The sequence below is a fragment of the Odocoileus virginianus genome, unplaced genomic scaffold (genome assembly GCF_023699985.2).
Source record: "Odocoileus virginianus isolate 20LAN1187 ecotype Illinois unplaced genomic scaffold, Ovbor_1.2 Unplaced_Contig_3, whole genome shotgun sequence".
NCBI lineage: Eukaryota > Metazoa > Chordata > Mammalia > Artiodactyla > Cervidae > Odocoileus > Odocoileus virginianus.
This window is the reverse complement of record NW_027224320.1, coordinates 2,598,048-2,612,793: the sequence shown is the minus strand read 5'-3', so window position 1 is coordinate 2,612,793 and position 14,746 is coordinate 2,598,048. Positions and strand designations below refer to the sequence as shown.

At 43.5% G+C, this 14,746-nt stretch overlaps 1 long non-coding RNA gene across 1 annotated transcript in view; it reads right to left on the bottom strand.

The window, feature by feature from the left end:
- Positions 1-1,661: 1,661 nt before the first annotated feature.
- The window catches only part of LOC110124168 (uncharacterized), a 42,547-nt gene continuing 29,462 nt past the window's right edge, over positions 1,662-14,746 (bottom strand). The window contains exon 4 of the long non-coding RNA XR_011486291.1: positions 1,662-3,274. This is a non-coding gene — a long non-coding RNA (uncharacterized lncRNA). The remainder of the gene's footprint in view (positions 3,275-14,746) is intronic.

The following is a 14,746-nucleotide window of genomic DNA, read 5'->3' as shown; positions in this document are numbered from 1 at the left end:
AACGGCACCCACTCCAGGGCTCCTGCCTGGAAAATCCCAGGGACAGAGGAGCCTGGTGGGCTGCAGTCCATGGGGTCGCTGAGAGTCAGACACGACTGAGCGACTTCACTTTCACTTTTCACTTTCATGCACTGGAGAAGGAAATGGCAGCCCACTCCAGTGTTCTTGCCTGGAGAATCCCAGGGACGGGGAGCCTGGTGGGCTGCCGTCTATGGGGTCGCACAGAGTTGGACACGACTGACGCGACTTAGCAGCAGCAGCAGCAGCAGCAGCAGCAGCAGGACTTGATCCCAGGAACTCCACAGGACTGGAGGTAACAAATGCCACTCTTAGAGGGCATAGACAAGTCTTAAGCACACTAGGACCTGAGGGAAAAAGCACTTCATAGGAGCCTGGGCCAGACCTACCTGCTGGTCCCGGAGGGTCTTCTGGGAGGTGGGAGGTGCTTGGCTCACTGCAGGGACAAGGACACTAGGGACAGGTGTACTGGGGAGTGCTCATTGGTGTGAGCTGCCCTGGAGATTACCGTTTTGGCAGAGACCTAACCCCACCCATCAGCCCTTAGGCTCAAGTGCTGGGTTGCCTCAGGCCAGACAACCAACAGAGTGGGGTCACAGCCCCAGCCGTCAGCAGATAGACTGCTTAAAGTCTTTCTGAGCCCTCAGCCACCTCTAAACAATCCTTGACATGACCTTGTCCACCACGAGGGGTCAAGACCCAGCTCTACACACCAGTGGGCAAGCACCAGTCTCTGCCACCAGGAAGCCTGCACAAGCCTCTCTTACAGGCTGCAGAATGGAGACCACAAATAAGACGGCAGAGGAATATGTGTCAGATGATAAAACAAGATAAGACCCCAGAAGAATGACTACATAAAGTGCAGATAGACAATCTACCTGAAAGAGAATTCAGAGTAATGATAGTAAAGATGATCTAAGATCTCAGAAAAAGAATGGAAGCACAGACTAAGAAGATACATGAAATGTTTAACAATGAGCTAGAAGATTTAAAGAACAAACAGAATTGAACAGTAACTGCAATGAAAAATAGAAGGAATCAATAGAATAAATAAGGCAGCAGAATGGATAAGTGAGCTGGAAGACAATAGTGGAAATCACTGCTATGGAACAGAATAAAAGAAAAAAAATGAAATGACAATTCAGGAGCCCTCTGGGACAGCATTAAATGTACCAGTGCTCACGTTATAAGGGTCCCAGAAGGAGAAGAGAGAGGGAAAGAACCTGAGAAAATACTCAGAACAGATAATGGCTAGAAACTTCCCTGACCGGGAAAGGAAATAGTCACCCAAGTCCAGGAAGTACAGATAATCCCAAGCAGGATAAACCCAAGGAGGAACACTCTAAGACACATAGTAATCAATTGCTATTAATAAAAATTAATGACAAAGAGAAAAATATAAAAGCAACAAAGGAAAAAGAACATACAAGAGAATACCTATAAGGTTAACAACTGGTTTTTCAGCAGAAACTCAGGCTAGAAGGGAGTATTGTTTAGTTGCTCAGTTGTGTCCAATTCTTTGCGACTCCATGGACTGTAGCTGCCAGGCTCCTCTGTCCATGGGATTTCCCAGGCAAGAATACTGGAGTGGGTTGCCATCTCCTTCTCCAGGGGATCTTCCTGACCCAGGGATCAAAACCTTCTGCATTGGCAGGCAGATTCTTTCCTGCTGCTGCTGCTGCTGCGTCACTTCAGTCGTGTTTGACTCTGTGCGACCCCACAGATGGCAGCCCACCAGGCTCCGCCGTCCTTGGGATTCTCCAGGTAAGAACACTGGAGTGGGTTGCCATTTCCTTCTCCAATGCATGAAAGTGAAAAGTGAAAGTGAAATCGCTCAGTCTGTCCAACTCTTCACAACCCCATGGACTGCAGCCCTACCAGGATCCTCCATCCATGGGATTTTCCAGGCAAGAGCCCTGGAGTGGGCTGCCATTGCCTTCTCCTCTTTCCTGCTGAGCCACAGGGAAACCCAATAGAAGGGAGTGGCATGATGTATTTAAAGTGCTGAAAAGGGAAAACCTACAACCAAGAATGCTCTACCCAACAAGGCTCCTGTTCAGATTTGATAGAGAAGTCAAAAGTTGATACAGAAAAGCAAAAGCTAAGAGAACTCAACAACGCCAAACCAGCTTTACAACAAATGGCTTCTGGAGAATGGCAGCTCAAGATCAGCCGACTTGGACGTGCCGGTTGCCCAGTGTTTTGGGTCAGTTTTATTTTGTGACGTAGGCTAGTGCACTGGCCAGGCTTCTTAGCAGGACACTGAATTTTAAGTCCTCAGGAAGTTATGTGACTGCACACATTTTAACTTAGTAATATTTTAGTAACCCGTGGTGTCTCAAATGATTAGAAACTATAGACCTCATGTAAAATAAAACATTCCTCACTCACCTAGAAGAAGCAAAGAGAAGTCATGTGTGCCTGAATGGTCTCACCGATAACCTTCAGGGTCCGCTGGGCCTGAAGAGCTTCTGGAAGACACCTGACCGTGGGCTAAGCAGACAGACTTCCTCCTCTGTTCACATGAACAGTAGAGAAAGGGGGCCCTCAGTTCATCCAAACAGGGCAGGGAGAAAACAAAACAAGTCGGGGCACTATGAGCGGGTACCTGAATCATTCTATGTTCCTACATGTCTGAAACTGCATAGAAAAAGTTAAAGAAGCATACACTAAGCGACACCGTTTAACCATGCTGGTGGAGGTTCAGGGCCACAGTGCTCTGTCCCACACAGTGGCTGCCTGAGCTCAGCTATAATTAACACTCCAAGCTTCAAATCGAGGCTGATTGGAAAAGTTGTTTAAAAAGATACTGATCGAGTTAACATCCCTTTAGTCCCCATTCCTGTCCTCTGCGTCTTCAGATATAACTTATAATTTAGGCTCTCTTTCCAGTCTACATTTTTCCGATATTTTTAGATTTTTTTAAAAAAATGTGCTGGGTCTTCATTGCCGGACACGGCCTCTCTCTAGCTGCAGCAAGTGGGGGCTGCTCTTTGCTGCGGTGCGAGGGCTTCTGGTCGTGGCGGTCTCTCTCGTCGTGGAGCACAGGCCCCAGGCACACAGGCTTCAGCAGGCGCAGCGCGCGGGCTCAGTGGCTTGCAGGGCGCGGGCTCTGGAGAGCGGGCTCAGCAGCTGTGGCCCACGGGCTTAGCTGCTCCGTGGTATGTGGGGTCTTCCCAGACCAGGGATCGATTGGCAAGCAGCTCTGAACCACTGGACCACCAGGAAAGTCCCTATTTTTCCGCTTTTTAAAAAGCTGTGGAAAAATAAACATAACACAGTTTGTCATTTTAACCTTTTTCAAGTTGGCGGCATTAAGTCCACTCACACTGTGGAGCCGGCGTCACCATTCATCTCCAGGACTGCTTCGTCTTCCCACACTGAAACCCTGTCCCCATCAAACACCGGCTCCTCTCCCGGCCCCTCCCACTGTCTGTGACTGTGGCTCTGACTCCTCCAGGGACCTCACGTGAGTGAGGTCACATAACATTTGTCTTCCTGTGACTGGTTATCTCACTTGGCATTCAACGTCCCCCAAGTTCACCCGTGTTGTCTCACGGACACTTGGGTTGTTTCCACCTTTCAGCTTCTGTCAACAGTGCTGCTGTGAGCATGGCTATACACCTGCCAGTCTATTTTTAACACATCTGTCACCAATACTAAAGTTTTAAAAATTTAACACTAACACGGTAGACACAGTCAATGTCTTACAGCCAACGTTTATCATTCACATTATTTCTAAGGTCATTTTGAGTACATATGGCATTCTCAGGGTCTTCCCTGGTGGCTCAGGTGGTAAGGAATCCGCCTGCAGTGCAGGAGAGCTGGGTTCAGTCCCTGGGTGGGGAAGATCCCCTGGGTAGGCATACGGCAACCCGCTCCAGCGTTCTTGCCTGGGGAATCCCATGGACAGAGGCGCCTGGTGGGCTACAGTCCAGGGGGTCGCAGAGTCGGACATGGCTGAGTGACTAACACTTGGACTTTTGATGGCAGTCTTACAACATAAGCTAAGCATGTATTATTTTAATATATTTATTTAAAATAAAATAACATTTTAATACATTTTAACATACCTTTTAAATGTTATGCACCTATCCTCTTGACAGCTTTGGATGGTCTCTAACTTCTCTCTAACCCACTGAAAGCCATGCTGCTGGGGACAGCCTTGTACAGTCTCCCTGTGCACAGACACCTCTCCAGAGACAGAAACACTCAGCTTTAGAATGCACACATTCCCATTTTATCTGATTTTCTGAATTTCCCCATAAAGTCGCTCTGCCAATTTATATGGTCAGATCTTTAGAACCAAGAAGGGAAGAGTCTCCATTATGATGACACTATTATAGTGACTCCCCCTTACCTGCAATTTCACTTTTTGCTTTTAGTTACCACTGTCAGAAAGTGAAGAAGAACTAAAAAGTCTCTTCATGAAAGTGAAAGAGGAGAGTGAAAAAGTTGGCTTAAAGCTCAACATTCAGAAAACTAAGACCATGGCATCAGGTCCCATCACTTCATGGGAAATAGATGGGGAGACAGTGGAAACTGGCTGACTATTTTGGGGAGCTCCAAAATCACAGCAGATAGTGATTGCAGCCATGAAATTAAAAGATGCTTACTCCTTGGAAGGAAAGTTATGGCCAACCTAGACAGCATATTAAAAAGCAGAGACATTACTTTGCCAACAAAGGTTGATCTAGTCAAGGCTATGGTTTTTCCAGTGGTCATGTATGGATGTGAGTTGGACTAAAGAAAGCTGAGCACAGAAGAATTGATGCTTTTGAACTGTGGTGTTGGAGAAGACTCTTGAGAGTCCCTTGGACTGCAAGGAGATCCAACCAGTCCATCCTAAAGGACATCAGTCCTGGGTGTTCATTGGAAGAACTGATGTTGAAGCTGAAACTCCAATACTTTGGCCACCTGATATGAAGAGTTGACTCACTGGAAAAGACCCTGATGCTGGGAAAGATTGAGGGCAGGAGGAAAAGGGGACGACAGAGGATGAGATGGTTGGATGGCATCACCGACTCAATGGACATGAGTTTGAGTAAACTCTGGGAGTTGGTGATGGACAGGGAGGCCTGGCGTGCTGTGGTTCATGGGGTTGCAAAGAGTCAGACACGACTGAGCGACTGAACTGAACTGAACTGAACTACTGTCAATCTTAGTCCAAAAGTATTAAATTAAAAAAATTCCAGAAATAAAAAACTCATTCATAAGTTTTACACTGTACACAGTTCTGATGAAACATACATAGCATGATGAAATTTTGCACCATCCTGTTCCCTCCTGCCCAGGACGTGAATCATACCTTTGTCCAGCACATCCATGCTGGTTACCTAGCAGTCTCTGTTATTGATCCATGGTATCACAATGTTTGTGTTCAAGCAACCCTTATTTTACTTAACAATGTCCCCAAAGTGCAAGAGTAGTGATACTCTGGCAAATTGGATACTCTCTTACTATGTCTAATTTATAAATTTAACGTCTTCATAGTTATGTTTGTATAGGAAAAAGCATAGTTATTGGTAGGGGACAATACCATTCATGGTTTGAGGCATCCACTGGGGGTCTTGGTATATAACTTTCCCCACCCACTTAGGAGTGGGACTAAGTCATTTTCTTCTCCTTCAAAATCACTTAATGGAAAACATGCTTCATTTACCTGATTTATATACCCCAAATTTGAAATCCGTGATAATTCAATGACTGGATTAAAATTCTACTTAACTAATATTTTGGGAAGAAAGTTCTCAGTGAGAACATCATCACTTAAAATTTGGGAGGAAGGAGCAGTGAAAAATCCTTTAGAAGATAAATGATTATTGAGCAAGAGATAAAGTGGGCTTGTCTAAACTATGGTAAATTGTATTATTTATTACAGAAAATTCAGTGAGACTACAACAAAGAAATTTCTTATTTCTAGAGACTTTAATAATTTAAAATAGTGTCTAGAGTTAAATTCAGTATCCTCCCCTCCATGATTACAAGTTAGTAAAGAATAACTCCAAGGTTAACAGATCAGCTAAGAGAAGACGCTATGTGTATGTATGCTCAGTCGCCCGGTCGTGTCTAACTCTTTGCGACCCCATGGACTGTAGCCCACGAGGCTCCTCTGTCCATGGGGCTTTACAGGCAAGAACACTGGAGTGGGTTGCCATTCCCTTCTCCAGGGAATCTTCCCAACCCAGGGATTGAACCTGAGTCTCTTGCATCTCCTGCACTGGCAGGAGGATTTTTTACCACTAGCACCACCTGGGAAGCCCCAGATATCAAAGAAAAATTTCCCCAAGAACATATAAAATGTAGTTAGATAAATGGACCCCTGTGCTTATCTATGATAATATCCCTATGCTGAACCATGAAAAATACCATATTTTATTTTACCCACAAATTTAAACTTAATCTACCATTTCAGCATCTCCTTACATCCTGGAATGTTTTAAAAAGTGTAATATGTGCCTGGCCTAAGTTTAAAAAAATATCTACGTGGTAGTGAAAAGCCTTCCCTGGTCGCGCAATCAGTAAAGAATCTGCCTGCAGTGCTGGAGACCGCCAGGTTTGATCCCTGGTCAGGAAGATCCCCTGGGGAAGGAAATGGCAACCCACTCCAGTATTCTTGCCTGGAAAATCTCATGGACAGAAGAGCCTGGTGGGCTACAGTCCATGGGGTTGCAAAGAGTTGGACACAACTTAGCAACTAAACCAGTGAAAAGGAAAATGAAATCATTCTAATATAGAGAAGCCAAAAACATTTTATGAGAATGCAATGTCAGTTTCATGAAAATACATTCTATACAGAAAATCAGATTACATTAATAGCATTTTTAGTATTCAGGTTTCTCTCTGAACTTGTGAATTACCAAAATAGGATATGAAAAGTTTTAAGTCACAGAAATGAATGTAAGCCTAGGAATTCCTGGCTTTTTGAGATGGTTTTACTTACGTGAGCCTTTATTCAAGAAGAGTCACTCATCTGAGACAAGCTTCACTAAAAACTAATGCTATCAAGCGTCAAAGACATTCTGTGGCGCACCTGAGAGATAAATGCCGACGTCTGGGTTCCGATTCATTAAAGTCAGGATTTAGGGTGCCTCCTCAGCTTCCTCTCCACTGAGATTTTCCAAACCTGAACAATCAGGAGACACTCAGCTGGGTCTCTGTGTGGAGGCTGCTGGGTGTGCTCATATGGATAGATGGCTTTAGCTCATCTCTCCAGAGACCAGGAATCTTGCTGTTGCATCAAAAGTCTGACAGTACCTGTCATGTCACAGGGAAAGAGGGAGTCCCCAAAGTAAAAGACTTCCTTCATCCTCAGAAAATGATAAAGAAGCAACATGTGGATGAAAACTTTTTTGTGTATAGTTCTCAGTTTCCAAGGCCATATGAATCTGGGTTTTTCATCAGGGGCCAATCAGGGAATATTCTCCAATAAGTGATTTTAGACCCTTGGGCGTCGCAAGGTGCGTGGACAGCTGCAAAGGGAGTGGCCAGCTCTGGCTGCCGCCACCCAGCAGAGCAATCCCAGCCTGACTCCAGGTGGATTCCTTGCGTAAAGCACAGCCTCCATGAAGCATTATTGCTGAAAGGGTTTAACTTGATCCAATTAAGGCTTTAGCTAGAGCTTTAATTGTTTTATCTTCTTCTAGAAGATAGAGGAGGTTGATTATAGTAATTAGCTGATATATTTTCATTATTAAAGAGAAAAACCTTTACAGAAACTACACCAGCCAACTTTGTTCTTTGAAAGAAATTCACCAGCTCCTGGAGACTCCAAATTAGCCCAGAGGGGGTGTGACAACACTGGATGCCAGTCGCCCGAGACTCTCCCTACCAGCATAGTCACAGCGAAAGACACTGTCTTTACTTCCCTGGTGGCTCAGCTGGTAAAGATCCGCCTGCAGTGCAGGAGACCTGGGTTCAGTCCCAGGTTGGGAAGATTTCCTGGAGAAGGGAAAGGCTACCCAGTCCAGTATTCTGGCCTGGAGAATTCCATGTACTGTATAGTCCATGGGGTTGCAAAGAGTCAGACATGACTGAGCAACTTTCACTTACCTGTTAACACTGGCAAAAAAAAAAAATGTAAGGGAAGCTAACGGCTAGCCCAGTTTCCCAGGTGGCACAGTGGTAAAGAACCCTCCTGCCAATGCGATTCCTTGGTCAGGAAGATCCCCTGGAAGAAGAAATGGCAGCCCACTCCAGTATTCTTGCCTGGGAAATCCCATGGACAGAGGAGTCTGGCAAGCTACAGCCCATGGGGCTGCAAAGAGACAGATACTATTTACTGACTAAAACTAGAGTGTAAACTGTAAAAATGGATTTGGTTGACCTGATGATTAGAAAGGGCCAGCAAGACCTCAAAGGGAAACTAAAAGGAAGGTGGAATTTGTGCAGGTAACCGAGGCTCTGTACAATCACTTGTGTTCACTGGGCAAGAGCTGGTCCTCAAGTTGTGTGTGGCCAAGCTGGGAATTCTCCTAAATCTGCTATATTTAATATATGTTATTTTTTTATTGAGATATAATTGACATAACATTAGGTTGGGCTTCCCTGGTCGGCTCAGTGGTAAAGAATCTGCCTGCAGTGCAGGAGACACAGGAGACACAGGTTTGATCCCTGGGTCAGGAAGATCCCCTGGAGGACGGCATGGCAACCCACTCCAGTACTGCTGCCTGAAGAATCCCATGGACAGAGGAGCCTGGCGGGCTACAGTCCATGGGGTCGCAGAGAGCTGGACAAGACTGAGTGACTGAATATGCATACATGCAACATTATGTTAGTTTCAGGCGTACAACATAATGACTTGATATATGCATATACTGTGAAACGATCACCACAGTATATACCCATACCCACCACACCCATACCCATAATTCTTACATATTTTTTTCTTGTAATTTTAAGTTTTAAGATCTACTCTCAGCAACTTTCATCAAATACGTAATACAGTATTATTAACTATAGTCACCAGATTCTACATTTCATCTCCTGCATCTACTTTATAACTGGAAATTTGTATCTTTTGATCCCCTTCACCCATTTTGCCCACATACACCCTTGCCTTTAGCAAGCACCAGTTTAGAAAGATCAGTAAATCCCATACAGGACAAATACTTAGCAAACAAACTGCTTAAAACTAAAGGCAAAGAAAATATTTTGAAGTCTATCAGGGGAAAATGATGCATTTTGTGTAGAGGAAACAATATTCAAATTACAGTATCCTTTAAGAAGTGAATGCATGAACAAATTGTTATTTTACTTATAACTTCTGAGAGCTTCTTTGAGTCTATAACTTCAGTATCTGTGTTATTGTGGGTATGGCATCTATGTATTTACTGTGCCTTAGTATATGGGTCACATTTTCCTGTTTCTTTGTGTGTTGAGTAATTTTGAACTGTATTTTGGACTTCTGAATATTGTACTATGCTTTCAGGCCTATTACAATCCTCTGGGGAATGTTTGTGCTTTTGTTTTAGAGGAAAACGGAAAGTTCTGCTTCATCTTCTCTTTGGCCTGTTCCAGTCTCAGCTGTGTTGGTTCGGGTCTCTCCAGTGTCTGTGCCCAGCTGTGCCAAGACTTGTGAGGGGCACACACAGAATTCAGTTCAGTTCAGCTCAGTTGCTCAGTTGTGTCCAACTCTTTGAAACCCCATGGACTGCAGCACGCCAGGCTTCCCTGTTCTTCACCAACTCCCGGAGCTTACTCAAACTCATGTCCATTGAGTCGGTGATGCCATCCAACCGTCTCATCCTCTGTCGTCCCCTTCTCCTGCCTTCAATCTTTCCCAGCATCAGCGTCTTTTCTAGTGAGTCAGTTCTTCACATCAGGTGGCCAAAGTATTGGAGCTTCAGCTTCAGCATTGGTCTTTCCAATGAATATTCAGGACTGATTTCCTTTAGGATGGACTGGTTGGATCTCCTTGCTGTCCAAGGGTCTCTCAAGAGTCTTCTCCAACACCACAATTCAAAATCATCAATTCTTCGGTGCTCAGCTTTCTTTATGATCCAACTTTCACATTCATACGTGATTACTAGAAAAACCATAGCTTTAACTAGACAGATCTTTGTCAGCAAAATCATGTCTCTGCTTTTTAATACACTGTCTAGGTTTGTCATAGCTTTTCTTCAAGGACCAACCGTCTTTTAATTTCTTTTTTTTTTTTTTCTGGTTAAGAACGTATTTATTTATTTATTTATTTACTTATTTTTTCATTTATTTTTATTGGTTGGAGGCTAATGACTTCACAACATTTCAGTGGGTTTTGTCATACATTGACATGAATCAGCCATGGAGTTACATGTATTCCCCATCCCGATCCCCCCTCCCACCTCCCTCTCCACCCGATTCCTCTGAGTCTTCCCAGTGCACCAGGCCCGAGCACTTGTCTCATGCATCCCACCTGGGCTGGTGATCTGTTTCACTATAGATAATATACATGCTGTTCTCTCAAAACATCCCACCCTCGCCTTTTCCCACAGAGTCCAAAAGTCTGTTCTGTACATCTGTGTCTCTTTTTCTGTTTTGCATATAGGGTTATCATTACCATCTTTCTAAATTTCCATATATATGTGTTAGTATGCTGTAATGTTCTTTATCTTTCTGGCTTACTTCACTCTGTATAATGGGCTCCAGTTTCATCCATCTCATTAGAACTGATTCAAATGAATTCTTTTTAACAGGCTGAGTAATATTCCATGGTGTATATGTACCACAGCTTCCTTATCCATTCGTCTGCTGATGGGCATCTAGGTTGCTTCCATGTCCTGGCTATTATAAACAGTGCTGCGATGAACATTGGGGTGCATGTGTCTCTTTCAGATCTGGTTTCCTCAGCCGTCTTTTAATTTCATGGCTGCAGTCACCATCTGCAGTGATTTTGGAACCCCTAGAAATAAAATCTCTCACTGTTTCCATCGTTTCCCCACATCATTTGCTGTGAAGTGATGGGACCGGATGCCATGATCTTTGTTTTTCGAATGTTGAGTTTTAAGCCAGCTTTTTCACTTTCCTCTTTCATTTTTATCAAGAGTCTCTAGTTCATCTTCGCTTTGTGCCATAAGGGTAATGTCATCTGCATATCTGAGTTTATTGGTATTTCTCCTGCAATCTTGATTCCAGCTTGTGCTTCATCCAGCTCAGCATTTCGCATGATGTACTCTGCATGTAAGTTAAATAAACAGGGTGACAATATACAGCCTTGACATACTCCTTTCCCAATTTGGAACCAGTCCATTGTTCCATGTCCGGTTTTAACCATTGCTTTTGACCTGCATATAGATTTCTCAGGAGGGAGGTAAGGTGGTCTGGTATTCCCATCTCTTTAAGAATACATAGAATTAGAAGGGCCCTTCTCTGGTGGTCTCCCCTGTGGGATTCCCTCCGACAGTCTCTGGCCCTCACAGGTCCTTTAGCCTGTTTCCTCTGGCCAGAAGTATATTATTTCTGTTACCATTGTCATGTCAATCCATGAGATCTTCAGAAGTCCATGAGAGAAAAGAAGTGGAAACTGACACCTATGTAGGCTGCATCTCCAAGATTTGACTTCTTCCACAATTAGCTTGTTTTTGTGTACTTATCAGAGTCCTCAGGTAGTTTTGAAAAAATATTTTGTCCAAATATTTCAGCCACAATTAACAAGAGGAATGGGTTCCACTGGTCTAGAACTGGATAGTGTTTTTAATTTCAATTTCTAAAAATTTCATGTCTAGGATTTTTATGAGTCCTTTTTATTTCTTTAACAGGTGTCATGTTCATATTAGATTAGTGGTTATTCCAGATCTACAACCACAGTCAAGCCCCAGATTTCCTTTGTGCCCCTTTGTTAGGTTTTCTTTTTGTTTCTTCTTGGCCCTTTGTCCATCTCCAGACAGTAATTGTTCTATTTTGTCTCACTTTAGAGTTTGAAACTGTGTTAAGACCTCTGTCTCTTAGGAGACTGATTAGAATTAGAAGTTTGTGTCTTCTTAGATAGTTGTAGAGTTACATTATCTACTAGGTACTTGTCAGCCACAAATATAAACTAAATATATTTAGGAGAAAAAGCATAACTCCATACATTTAAATCATTCAAGACAGCATATCGTGTACACCACCATTAATCATTCTGAAATGGTGAATTGGCTCACTTAAGACAAGTTATCTGTCACTGAATAATTAGACATTTACTGTCCTTCCCCTTTATGAATTTTAAGAACTTGATCCTTCGTTTTTCAGTATGGATTAGCACAAAAGGACTGATGGTGGCATAGCCGCTGCCTACGAGCATCTGGACAAAGAGAAGACCTGGGGTACTCTTCCTCAACATTCCTGAGAAGGAAGTGACCATGCAGTCCAGAAAGTACATGACCACAAAGAAACTCATGAGCAACAGAATGGTCTCGGTGGCTCTTTCTTCTGGGGATGCTTTCATTAAAACCTTGGTGCTGTGAAGGTGCTGTGACTGCCTCTTATGCCTATACAAGAGAGTCACCATGTATCCATTTGAGAGGGCCGTGAGCCCTATAAGAGAGACATCCCAGAAGGTCACTAGGGGGAAATATGTGTACCTGAGAAAGTAACTCAAGGTCCAAAGAGAGCAGGATTCAGTGACAGCCAGAAAACTGTCCGAGGTCACATTGGGTGTGGCAATGGTTGAGACTAAATAGCGACTATTAATGGACATGTTAAAGACCCAGAGAAGGAGAAAGCAACGTAGGTTGTGATTTGACAATTTAAGTTTGAATTTTGCCAAACAGGAGTTTCTGAGGTTGAGGGTAATGGCCTGGAAGATGCTCAGCAGACAGGTGGTACAAATGGAGAGGCCCCTTGTCATCCTGTGTAAGTAGAAAACTGATTTACATTTGATGTCATCCCAAGCATCATGAGACCCAAAGATGTCTGTACCTATGAACCCCACGGCTACTAGCATGACTATGTGGATTAGGGCCAGGTGACTAATCATCAGATCAGTGGGCTTGGGTCTGTGCTCGAGAAGGAAGGTGTGGACGTGGAAGAGAAGAAGGATAGTGTTGGCTGAGATCCCAATACCAACCTCGCAGAAGAATGCATTTCTTATAGCAATAGAACTGGAGGGTTTATCTTTATCCATCTCTATGGGGACATCTATTTATAGTGAATGTCTGAAGAGAAAAGCAGGAAAAATTCTCTTTACCACAAATATTACCTTCACCATTTTCAACCAACACTATTACCATGATCAAAGCATGTGGATCGATCCGAATGCACCCATTTCAATGCATCCATGGACGTGATACTCAAGTCTGCCTTCACGCCTACCCGGGTGTCATCATGCTTCTCTCCCCCAGCCCACCCCTGCGCAACCCACCCACGGTGGGTCATGTAGCCCATTACTGGGCTGGGCTCTAGCGGTACCGCTAAAATTAACTTCATACTTTACAGAAGTTAGTTGCTCATTTTTACCTTGTTTTTACTTTTCACAGTCAACAGTCATTATTAAAACCACTGGCAAATCTTTCTCTATAGGAAAATTCCGTAGTAGAAGCAGAAAAGTTGATCCAGGAAGGTGACAAACAGTAACACAATCAAAAGCACCCACTCACATTAGCTGGCATGGAGTGCCGGGAGAGACAAGAGGAATTATGACTCTAATCGTCCAACCACATCCAGACTTCAAGGTTCATAGGCAGCTCTATTAGTGAGAAACATACTCTAAATATTTATTTGTTTATTTTTACATAAATATTATAAAGAAAGATCCTGAGGGCCACAACTAAGACCCAGGGCAGATAAATAAATAAACATTTTTTAGAAAAGAAAGATATATACCTATTTCTGTGCTTCATTAGAAAACATATTCTGGAAAATATGAATATTTCATTAAAATAAGCTAAAATAAATCCTATTGTGTGTGTCCTTGCACATCCATGTTTCATCACACTTACTACCTGAACTGCACACCACTGCTCAGGAGAGCAGTGACAGAGCAGAAACTTTTCCCATCAATAGAGTGACCTATGAGACCTTCTTCAAACAAGCCTCTTAGCAGAGACTCATGTTCAGGTGGTATCCGGCTCTCCTAAAGTACCAAGCACAAAAAATCTCATTTATATACCTGAGATGCCCTCAAAGGGGCTTGATCATAATGACCTAAGTCACAGGCACAAGAACATAAAAGAAAATTCTGAAACAGGTCATATTCTAAAAGGCTACACTGAGAAAGAGGAAAGAAAACCTATGTGGGAAAATTAGGAAACAAAAACAAAAGATAAAGCAAGGAAAACAAAACAACACATAAATGGAGTGACACACGTCAATGAGAAACAGGCCTTCATTTGGGAAAATTACCACTAGGAGCTGCTGGAACTGATGGCACAGACTGGGGCTCATAGCTGAGGTTCCTTTCTAAAAACCTGATCCAGGAAGCAGTCACTTTAGACACTGTATCACTGTGCAATTATGTGATACACAGTGCCATCCGAATGGGCCACACACTACTGAAGAATGTTAAGGTCATTTCACTCGAGCCAGGGGTCAGAGAAGTGATGAGTGTGAGTGGGAAGAGGACACCCCGCACCAGGCCCCAAGGTAAACGTGGGTGCTGTGACCTTGTGGACAGATGACAGGGTGAAGGAAAGGAGAGAGCATGTGTTCACTGTACAACACGAACAGAATAATTCCCTGGGATGGAGATAAGGCATAAACAGTGTGATTTATGTTCAGCAATATGCGATGTGCCACAGACACATGAAAGAGTATATCTTGGTTTCTCACT